At 50.6% G+C, this 10796-nt stretch overlaps 1 protein-coding gene across 4 annotated transcripts in view; it reads left to right on the top strand.

The window, feature by feature from the left end:
* Positions 1 to 9691: 9691 nt before the first annotated feature.
* Positions 9692 to 10796, top strand: part of LOC145392977 (uncharacterized) — a 101731-nt gene continuing 100626 nt past the window's right edge. The window contains exon 1 of one of the 4 annotated variants that reach the window (XM_080267274.1): positions 9692 to 9724. The gene's annotated coding sequence lies outside the window, so the exon portion shown is untranslated. Of the gene's footprint in view, positions 9725 to 9798; positions 9839 to 10796 lie in introns of those variants that run through there. The other 3 variants (XM_080267272.1, XM_080267275.1, XM_080267273.1) reach the window with 3 other exon arrangements.

The following is a 10796-nucleotide window of genomic DNA, read 5'->3' as shown; positions in this document are numbered from 1 at the left end:
TTTGGAGTGGTTGTTTCATGTGTCCATCCTGAAGAACACGGTACAGTTTTATTGGGTTCATAGCCATGTTGGTATATCTTGTAATGAATGAGTGGATGAACTAGCTCAGTCTGTTATTCCATTTCCTGTTACTGTAACATCTTTGCTTGTGTCTCATTTTCTTCCTTGTGTTATCAGTTTTTATAAGGGGTCATTGCCAGTCCTTTTCTTATTCAGCTGGTTTCTGTAAATACTGTAAATCAGTCAGTCCATTTGTTTCTCCTTCATCTGCTCCTGGCCATTGAGAGTGATGCTGGGAAACTGCACTGGTTCGTCTTCAGAGTGGCTGTTGCAGGCTAACCCACTCCTGCTTTGTATCGGATGGAGAGTCTCCCCTTCTCAGTACTCATTGTTACTGTAATCTCATTTGTCAGTTCATCATATTTTACTTGACTACCCATTGTGTGCCATTTTGCACATTTTTTTTATTTTTATTTTTTTCTATTTTTTTTTTTTTTATAGTGACATTCTGTGTGAATCTCCTATATCTTTTCTGACCCGCCAACATATTCTTTCCAAAATCTGATTTCTTCCTCTTTTCTCTATGGCTACTCTTTTCTTTGTATAACCTCTTTTCTTTGTTTAATTACAATAGACCCATGCTATATCAAACTAACTGGGGGGAAGCCTTGCTCAATAAACCCAAAGTTTGATCAATCTAGGGGTCACCCCCCAGGTGGGAATTCAAACACATGATTGAAAATAAGCGACTTCATTATAATATTCTAATACTGTAAATGAAAACTATCCATTTTTCACTAACGTGGCCCATAATTTCACCCTTTTGCAGCTTATTTCACATCATTGTCATAGCACTCCGTCATGACTAGTGCAGAATTACTGTAATCTCTTATTACAACTTAGCAGCCACAGTGGGGAGAGGGCAGTTTCATGCCAGGTTGGAGTAGAATGGGTAAGAAATATATGTGTTAAGAAGCGAGATTTGCCAGTTAGGTAGTTAAGGAGCATCTTGATGTTTCTCGACGTTTACCGTAGGTATTGGTACAAGTCAGAGTTGCCAGTTTGCCTGCTGTTTGTGAGTGTAGTTATTTCGTAAGTTGTGCATTAATTTTTCTGCTCTTTTTCTTTATAATGTTTTATTTAAGTGATTGCTTGTTAAATTATGTAATTTAAGTTCGTATGGTAAATAATTTACAGTGTTATGTACAGTAATGTAGGAAAACTCTAGCATATTTCGATGTCTCCTTGTTGGTACCTGTTGTTGCTAGGGGCTGATATAGGACCAGCATGTCCTAGAATGTTGGAGAAGTAGATCATTCTAGTACAATGCAAGCTTATATAGGGATGCAGAAGAGACTAGAACAAGCTCAGTCAGTCTTGGTTAAGTTTGAGTGTAATGCAGTGTCAGTGAAGATTGTATATTTTCGGTACTTGTGAAAACAGCGGAGTGTTGGCAAATAGTGAAGTTTATCAACAGTACCTGTGAAATTAGTGGAGTGTTGTTGTCAAACATTAAATATAATAACAGTGAAATGTTGTCAAGCATCAAGTGTAATAACAATGAAGTGTTGTCAAGCATTAAGGGTAATAGCAGTTTGTAAAGTTTGTACAGCTCCAGTGCTTATGAGAAAAGTGAAGTTGGAAAGCAGTAAGTGGAATTACTTGGAAAATAAAGACAGTGAACTTTAAGAAGCCAGTGTTTATTTTCGCCTCAGCTGATCTTGTGTGCTGTACACTGAAAGGCTGACCATAGGAAGAGTAACTGACAGGGCAACGTCCTTCCTTACTGAACTACTGCTGTTGGAGCCTTTGGCAGTGTGGGACAGGGACGTAACATTGGTGCCAGGAGTGGGATTATTATTAGGGGCTACAGTGACTCTAATTTTCGACATGGAGGCAGAAGGTGTGCAGACAGGGTCTCGAGCTGGGCAGGAGGAGGAAATGTCCCTGACGACAATTGTGAAGCTATTACAGGCACAGAATAGACAGAAGGAATTCCAAGCACAGTTACGGGCCCAAAGTGAAGAGCTCAGGAATGAACTCAAAGAACAGTTACAAGCACAGAATGAAAGACTACAGGCCCAAAGTGAAGAACAGAAAGAGCTAAGAAACGAAATCAAAGTACAATTGCAAGCACAGAACGAAGAACAGAAAGAACGATATGAACAACTTCAAGAGGCATCAGAGGAGCAGCAGAGGGTATTACAACTGGGGATGCAAGGACAGCTAGATGCTTTCATGGGGGAAGTAAAGGAAGAAAAGGAACAATTGAAGGAGGAAGTATACGCTGATATATAGCAGCAGAAGTATGAGGTAAGCAATAATGTGACAGAGTGCAGACAGCATGTAGAAGACCAGTTGAAGACAATTAGTGAGGGCATAGTGATGAAATGCAGGAGAGCCTTGATGGATAGTGTGTGAAAAGACGGAAGAACAGACGGCAAGGAGTGTAGTAGGAATGGGAATCTTGACAAGAAATGCTGCGATGTGGTTGTGACAGGGTCAGCGTCAGATACAGAAGACCTGAAGGAGATACAGATTTACAACTAGTGCTAGGGTGGCTGCAGCAGAGTACAGTGCAACCATCTTGGGAAGAGGTTTCCAGGTTAAGCCCTGCGATCAAGAGCTAGTGGAGTCAGTAGGACCTTCTTCGTTTGTACAATGGACTACTGGAGCGTCAGTGGGAGACATCCGATGGCCTCAGCATGTATTGGCAACTGATTGTTTCGAAGAAGATGAGGGCCAAGAGCTTGGATGAGTCCCATAACCAGATCACTAGTGGGCACCTGGGAGTGAAGAAAACTCTAAGCCAGCTGGGACCGAGGTTCTACTGGATTGGCGTGCGTCAGGATGTTGAAGAGTGGTGTCAGGCCTGTGATGTGTGCTGTTCCAAGAAGGGACCCAAGAAATGTGGTTGCGCCCCTCTCCAGCTGTACCAAGTGGGTGCACTGATGGAAAGAGTCGCAGTGGACATTGCTGGACCTTTGCTACTCACTGAGAGAGGAAACTGGTATATATGTGAATACTACGGCACATCCCGCACTCTCAGAAACCGGCATGTCTGCCCCTTTCACGTCCCCACCTCTCCGGATCCGGCCCCGCACCCCACCCCAATGCCACCTTCCTCTACCTCCTACAACTGCTATATCTCCCCCTCCCCTTCTCTCTCTCCCTCTCCCTCCCCTGCCCCCCCCATCTCACCCCCGCCACGTCCAGCACCTCATCTGACAGCTCACCAACACCACTGAGCCCCCGCACCTCCCCCACCCCATCACCACCTAGTACCCGGGCCACCACGCCCGACACCAAGTGTCCCACCCGTGCTCTCGCACCCTCGCCGCCCACCACACCCCAGCCTCAACCTCGGCCCCCCTGGCAACAACCAAACCCACCAACTGCCGCCCGCCCACACCCCCACGGTCTCACACACCCCAGCTCCCATCCCTGCTTCCGCCAGAGCCGCCCACATGCCCACCGCACCAACCCCAACACCCACCCCCCGCTCCCTGCCTTGCGCTATCCACCCACCAACCACCCCCAAGCCAACCGCCCGTGCCCCACGCCCATACAAGCAGGCCGACGCCGCATGCCTCCATCGCCGCCCACACCCACCCTCAGAACCACTACTACCCATTCTGGCTGCCTCTCCCACCCACCCACCCGATATCCCCACTCTCCCACCCCACCCGCCTCGCCGCAAATTCAAACGCCAACTCCTACCTTAAGCCCTCTCACATACATGATACACCAAGTTCAGATCCCAACCACCTATACTCCCCAGAGACTCCACGCCACATTAACCCCGTCTTAAAACTCCACACTTGCCCTCCATCTCCAGCATTCAGCACAGCCCAACACCCGAGATGACACCTACCATGAAGATCTGCTGAGCTTTAAGGGCACTGCCCTTTGGGCGCAAATGGTGTGTCCGAGGACCTCGCCACCTCCTATGCCTCCTCTGCTCCTCCACCGACCAATCAACCTTGTTCATCACTTACGATGAACAGCATGAAGAAAATCCTGCTACAACAGCCTGGCATGCCCTCCTCTAACACCTCCAGCCAGTCTACACCAACTATGATACAAGAGTTTATCACCTCCAGTCACGAGGCCATGACTTTTTCCCAGCCGAAGGTGGTAAAATGCAGCAGGACGTCAAAACAGACCGCAACGAGCCACCAGAAGGAGCCCACGGAGGAATGTACATGGCGCGAATGAGCTTCAGATGGAAACGGCTTAAGTCATCCCAGGCCGTGCGCCCCTATGACATGGAACTCGCCCACCGCCACCATAACAGAAATACAAGATGACCTGCCAGGCAAGCTGGCCACAGATCAGACCGGGGTGGAACTGTTTCTCCAGTTCCTAACAGCACCCCTGAAACGGCCGATAGCCACTCACCCTCCTACAGGAGACGGCCGGAAGCCACTCTGGAGGAAACTAGCAGACGGTCTGATGCCGCTCCCGTCTTTGTCAGTAGACGGCCTGAAGCCGCCTGGAAGGTGTCCCTCGGAGAGATGGCCTGCAGCCGCTTTCCCTCCTACAGGAGATGGCCTGAAGCCACCCTGCAGGAAAAGAGGAGACGGCCTGAAGCCGCTCCCGCCTTCATCAGGAGACAGCCTGAAACTGCTTGGAAGGTGTCCGTCGGAGGGACGGCCTGCAGCCACTCACCTTCCTACAGGAGACGGCCTGAAGCCACTCCGGAGGCCAATCAGGAGACCGCCGGTAGCCGCTCCCGCCTTCGTCAGGAGACAGCTGGAAGCCGCTTGGAAGGTGCCCCCGGAGAGACAGCCTGTAGCCACTCTACCCTCCTGCAGGAGGCAGCCGGTAGCCGCTCTGAAGGTGTCCTGAGACAGCCACGGCCAGTAGCCGGGCCCTACCGCCAGAGACGGCCTGAAGCCGCTCCTTCATCAGGTGCTGAGCCTGGTCCACCTACCCACTAGTTGGAGGGAGCCCCCAGCCTGGAGGAGTATTGGAGATGCCCTGTGACCACCACCGGGCTCTTCTCCCTACAGCCGGTGGAGACGCTCTTGACGGACCCCGACGCCGGCTGACACTGCAGCTCACTCCTGATGACGTCCCCGACCTGCGGGGACCGCAGCCTCCTGACCGCCCCTCAGACTCCTGGGCAGGACCTCCCTGCACCCAGACGCCGGAGATCCTCATCCTCTGTCAGGTGCTTGACTCAGAAGTTCAGGCGACTATTTGGCCCCAGCCCAGAGGGCCGGACTCCCACCCCGAGCCCAGAAGCCTCGGGCCCCTATGCCCCCAGGAGCCCTGGATGAGACAGGACGCCCCTACATGCTGTCCCCCGCCCCCGGGGACCTAGCCACCCCTGGCGGATCCCAGCCCCGTCAGTAGGGAAGCTGAGACTCCGCTGCCGCCCATGCGGCTGACTGTGACGCGTCCCACCTGACAGTGAGTGGAAGTGAACACACGCAGCATGCAGACAGTGTAGGAGTGGCAGAGTAAAGTGGGCCGGTGGTTAGAGCATAAAAGAAAGTGGTGGAAAAGTTAGTGCAATAGTTAGACAGTGAAGGACGGGCCTACCATAGTGTACAGTGCCGCCGTAAGACAGTGAAGATCATACCTAGGCCCCTATGTTGAAGTTCCGGTACCGCCAGCTCCACCCGGGTACTTAGTAATGTAAAAGTGATCTATGGGCCAAGGCGCAGTGAACACTATGCAACAGTGACGGCACGTCTCGATCAGGTCATGCTTAGGCCCAGAGTCAAATATTAACGCTACTCTGGGAAATCAAGATAACCACCACCACCGGCCTAGGAAATCTAAACTCCCCCACCAACATAAGTGAGCTAAAGCGTCGTTCTCCCTAACCAATCTGATCCTGTACAGTATTCCATATCTGCAACCCAAGAATTATAATTGTTTAGCTTGTTTGTATTCGTGACATCGGCTCATTCCTGTGTAAGATTTGTAATACACATGTAAGATGTTGCCTTGAGTTTTTGTGTCCTGCCTCTCTCTTATTTGTCTAAACTCCGGTCTAGAAAGCGAACCCAGCTACTCACTAGGTGTTCTAGGGACGGGAGGCCGACATTACAGTTATCAAATCACATTCCAATTCACACGTTTAGAGGGTAGGTGGCGGGCACGAGTGTAGATGACGTCATAAACAGGGCAAACCATTGAAATGCCCCTGCCCAACGTCGACTGGACAACTACTACCTCACCACAGCTCGGTCTGCCGTGTGAACAACACAGGTGTGCCTGGTTGTAGCCAATGGCCGCCGGGGACTGCTCGATCTGGAAACACTGCTAAAAAAGCGAGGGATATCCACTCAGCCGGATGTGCCCGTCGGGCACTGCCCCCTCGTGTGGACGGGCCTAACCTTCTATTGTCACCTCCTGATGGTGTCGTGTCACTGCTCGCTGTTATCATTTCAGTTGTTCCCCTGTGTTTTTATGCCCTGTTCCTCTCGCAGTGTCTAAGCTCCGGTCTAGGAAGGGAACCAAGCTATACCTTAGGCGTTGTTAGGATGGGAAGCCAGCCTAAAAACACCTAGCCAGCATATCACATGTAGGTTTTGATCACGGATTGTGGTGTGAGTTATGCGGGGTGTTTTTAGTCCGACCTCTCGTCCTAAACACGCCCGTGACTGAGCGGGGTCCTCTTTCCGGACCGGAAGTAAAGGACCCACAAAGGAACAGGGCATAAAAACTCTGCAGTATACCTTAACACATCTATTGTCTTAGTTCAATACACCTTACAATATAGGAACAGAGAGACACTGGATATGGTTTAGACAGGATAACAGAGTTGACTTCCCAATACAAACGTATACACATACATCAAGGGCAGAGCATGGTGATATTCAGACATACACAGACTGTGAGTCACTAATACTCGTACACAACACCAGTATTACAGTTTGGGCATAATTGTCATTTAATATTCTGGACCGGATGCACTAGGGGTGGAAAGGACACAGGGTCAGGTTGGTGAATGTTACTATAAACTTGTCAGGGTGCGAGTCACGACACTCAGGATTGTCACTTAGCTGCAGCGACACTATTTCACTGGTTTCTGTCTATTCTCGGCACGCCACTTGTATAGACCCAGTGTTTCTGATCGTCTTTATGCCGTACTTATTAATTCTTATTTTCTGCCTGGACATTCATGTAACTGTGTGTCACTTATATTATTATTGTCTTCACTGTTTCACTGTCACTGTTCACTCCCGTCTCTGTGGTTAAGACATAAGAGAGGTGTTGAGGTCATCACTGTGCCCTTGGTTCCTGGGCTAACAGAGGTGGGACCCGGGCATGGGAGGGGCCCTACTGGGGAGCCCTCCTGCAGGAGGCAACGAACCACCCGCAGGGGTGTTGTCGCCCGGGTCTTCTTCGTCAGGGGGTGCAGGGAGGCTCTCCCGTCTGGGGGCCTCGACCTGATAGGTGGCCCTCGTGGTGGGGCCTCGTCGGTGAGGTGCAGGGAGGCCCTCCAGTCTGGGGGCCTCAACCTGATAGGTGGCCCTCAGGGCTGGGGCCAAACAACTCCAGGAGACGGGCCTGCCGCCTCTTACTTCGGATGGAGGGCCGTGGGGGAGTGGGGCCCAAGCGGCCCTGCTCTGGGGCCTGCTGGCCGGACTGGGGAGCCTGGGTGCTGCGGTTGCCTACAGGGCGGGGCGCCGTCAGGAGTAGACTGTGGCACCTCCTCTGCCGGGCATCCGTCAGGGACCGAGACCATCCAGGGGTAGGCTGCAAGACCGGGACAGGACCACGCCACCACTCTTAGAACGGCAGCACCTCCGGGGAACCACACACGGAGGGAGAGAGAAAAGGGCGTCCCACGCATCCGAGAGGTGGAGGGCCACCCGCACAAGGGATCTTCTCCTCCGGGAGAACCCCAGGAATCACGGATGAAGGGCGTACAGTGGCCGCTTCTTCCCCCACATGCACAGTGGCTGTTGTGGCGGTTCCGCAATTCCTAAGGGCAGCAGCTGAAGGGCATACAGTGGCCACTCCTTCCCCCACACGTACAGTGGCCATTGTGGCGGCGCTGCTCCTGAAGGAGGAAGAGGCAGATGAGGGGCATACAGTGGCCGCTTCCTCCCCGGCACGTACAGTGGCCCTTGCTGTGGCTCTGCCTGCCCAGCGGGAAGTAACTGAAGGGTGCACAGTGGCCGCTCCTTCCCCAGCACGGACAGTGGCCGTTACCACGGTGTTACTCCCGTAGGAGGAGGAGGAAGTGGATGAGGGTCGTACAGTGGCCATTATCGCGGCTCCACTTCTTCCTTTGCCAGTCGGAGTGCACTCAATAGCTAATGCTCCGAGGCCGTCTCCAGATGTGGCTGTAGCTGAAGGGCATACAGTGGCCGCTCCTTTCCCCACACATACAGTGGCCGTTGTGGCAGTGCTACAGGGGGAAACAACTGAGGGGCATACAGTGGCTGCTCCCTCCCTGGCATGTACAGTGGCTGTTACCGCGCGGTGTTGTTTGGGACTGAATCTGGAGCAGTCCCACCCCGAACCTGGTGAAGGTTGCTCCGCCCGCAGGGTCGTCTCTTCCTCCTGCGTGGTTGCTGTCGGGCCGGTTGGGCGGAAGAGGGACTTAAGGTAGGGGAGCCCCGGCGCCCTTCTCGCTCTGGGTCAGTCTCACCGTGACCCGGCCTGCCGTATTGTCCTCCTGGGGTCGTGGTGGGGCTGCGGCTCGGCGGTGGGGTGGGGGGTGGCGGGGTGGTTGGTCCGGCGGCGGCAGAGAGTGTATTTTAGTGTGTAATTGGTTATTGTTAATATATACGCGTGCCTTTGACCAGTCTTTATCATTCTTTTTCTGTGCCTGCCCTCCTCTCTTCCTATTTCTCCCATCTTTCCTGTCATTACTTATTGCTTTTCTTTCCGTTACAGGTGGCCTTACATTGAGTGACAAGCCAAATGGTTTCCTGTAAGCCAAGAAACCATTTACAACGCTGGGTGGTAACCATATAACCGAACCATACGTGCTCCCTATGTGTCAAGTGGGTTGGTGGAGGGTTAGTGCCCCTCCCTGTAAAACAAATAACTCTTAAGAGTCAAATGACCACCCCGTACGGGATTATGGCGTCTGGCAATAGATAGATAGATAAACAGCCTTTGACCAGTCGTGTTTGGACTTCCCTTCCTTGTCTGTGACTGACCCGGTCGAGAACAAAGAACCCAAGGCTGCACCGTACCTGAACCCGAGAAGTCGGGGCTCAGAATACACTGCATAACAGATCATATACACTAAATTTAGGAAATACAAATAGAATCACGGAAAGTGAGATGTGTACTGTCAAGTGTGGTTGGTGGAGGATTAGTGCCCCTCCCTGTAAAACAATTAACTCTAAGCCCTTGGCCACCTCGTTTGGGATACATGGCGTCTGGCAATAAATGAATGAAAAAAAAAAAAATTAATTAGACTGCGCAGGATATACGGCAGAAAGAACACAACTAATAGAATTACAACAGCCGTGTATAGAAGAAAGAAGTAACATAATTGGGAATCTCTTGTATAATAGAGGCGATATAAAAAGTGCTGGAAAAAGAGAAAGGAAAATGAAGGAGCTAGCTCAGAATTCGGGCGACTGATTAAAGTACGCATATACCCCCAGAAGAGGAGGCGTGACTACACAGAAAGATGCAGAAAATAAAACCATTTAGAGGAGCCATTGTAAAGGCAACACCTCAGCACCATCACATCACGGGCGGCTTGTAGTAGATCACCTGTGTATTCTGTTGTCAGGTAAGAATTGCCTTCACTAGCCAAAAGAAACTGGTGTTTTTCACTGCTCGTTTATCCTGGAGTGTGTGCATATTCAGCGAACGGCAGTCATCAACAAAGAGGAAGAAAAATAAGGTTGTTGTTTGATATTGGGACTTTAGAATTACGGTACTGTAAGATTGCGATATGTATGATGCGGGAGGGATTATCTCCTCACTGGTAATGGGTAGATTATCAGCATTGTTTTTAATGATCTAGGATTTTGGAAAAGGCATACGAGGATCTCAGAAAAACTAGCTGACCTGCCAAAGAATTTTGTTGCTGAATAGCCTATGGTTTGTCTATGTCAAGTCTATCTGTCTATCCATTGTAAGACGCCATAATGCCCTAAGGGGTGGCCATTTGACATTGAGTTATTTGTTTTATGGGCCTCCACCAACACACTTGTTGACACGTATGGTTTGGTTATATGGTTACCACCCAATGTTGTAAATGGTTTCTTGGCTTACAAGAAACCATTTGGCATTTCACTAAATGTAAAGCCACCTGTAAAGGAGAGAAAGGCAATAAGAAGTGACAGGAAAGATGGGAGAAATAGGAAGAGAGGAAGGCAGGAACAGAAAAAGAATGATAACGGCTAAGGAAGAAGTAGGCGCACTACATTGAGTGGATGATGGTCGCCACCACCTACCACTTGTAAAGATATATTTCTGAGTTTCAGTACGGTAAATTTCTTTCACTACCACAAACTCCCATCAGATAAAAATTGTGGCCAAACTGCAAGAGTGCCCCCATCAACAGTATCCCTGCTTGTCGTACGAGGCGACTAAAAGGGTTGGTGGTGGGTTAGTGCCCCACCCCGTAAAAAGAACTAACTAAAAAAGCAAATAAAGCGCCTCGGACCCGGACGGACCATATGTTGACGACTAAGGAACGGACAAAGGACATTCTGAGAGTAGGAACGTGGAATGTGAGAGGAGTGAATGATGAAGTGAAAGAGAGAGAGATTGTCCAGGTGCTTGAGGATGCAAAAGTGGATATATGTGGATTGACTGAAACTAAATGGAAAGGTGAAAGGATGAGAGAATGGGAA

This window comes from Coenobita brevimanus, chromosome 23, assembly GCF_032717465.1.
Source record: "Coenobita brevimanus isolate Jiangsu-jjx chromosome 23, ASM3271746v2, whole genome shotgun sequence".
Classification (NCBI taxonomy): Eukaryota; Metazoa; Arthropoda; class Malacostraca; order Decapoda; family Coenobitidae; genus Coenobita; species Coenobita brevimanus.
The sequence above is the reverse complement of the archived record's forward strand: the minus strand, read 5'-3'. Positions and strand labels throughout refer to the sequence as shown.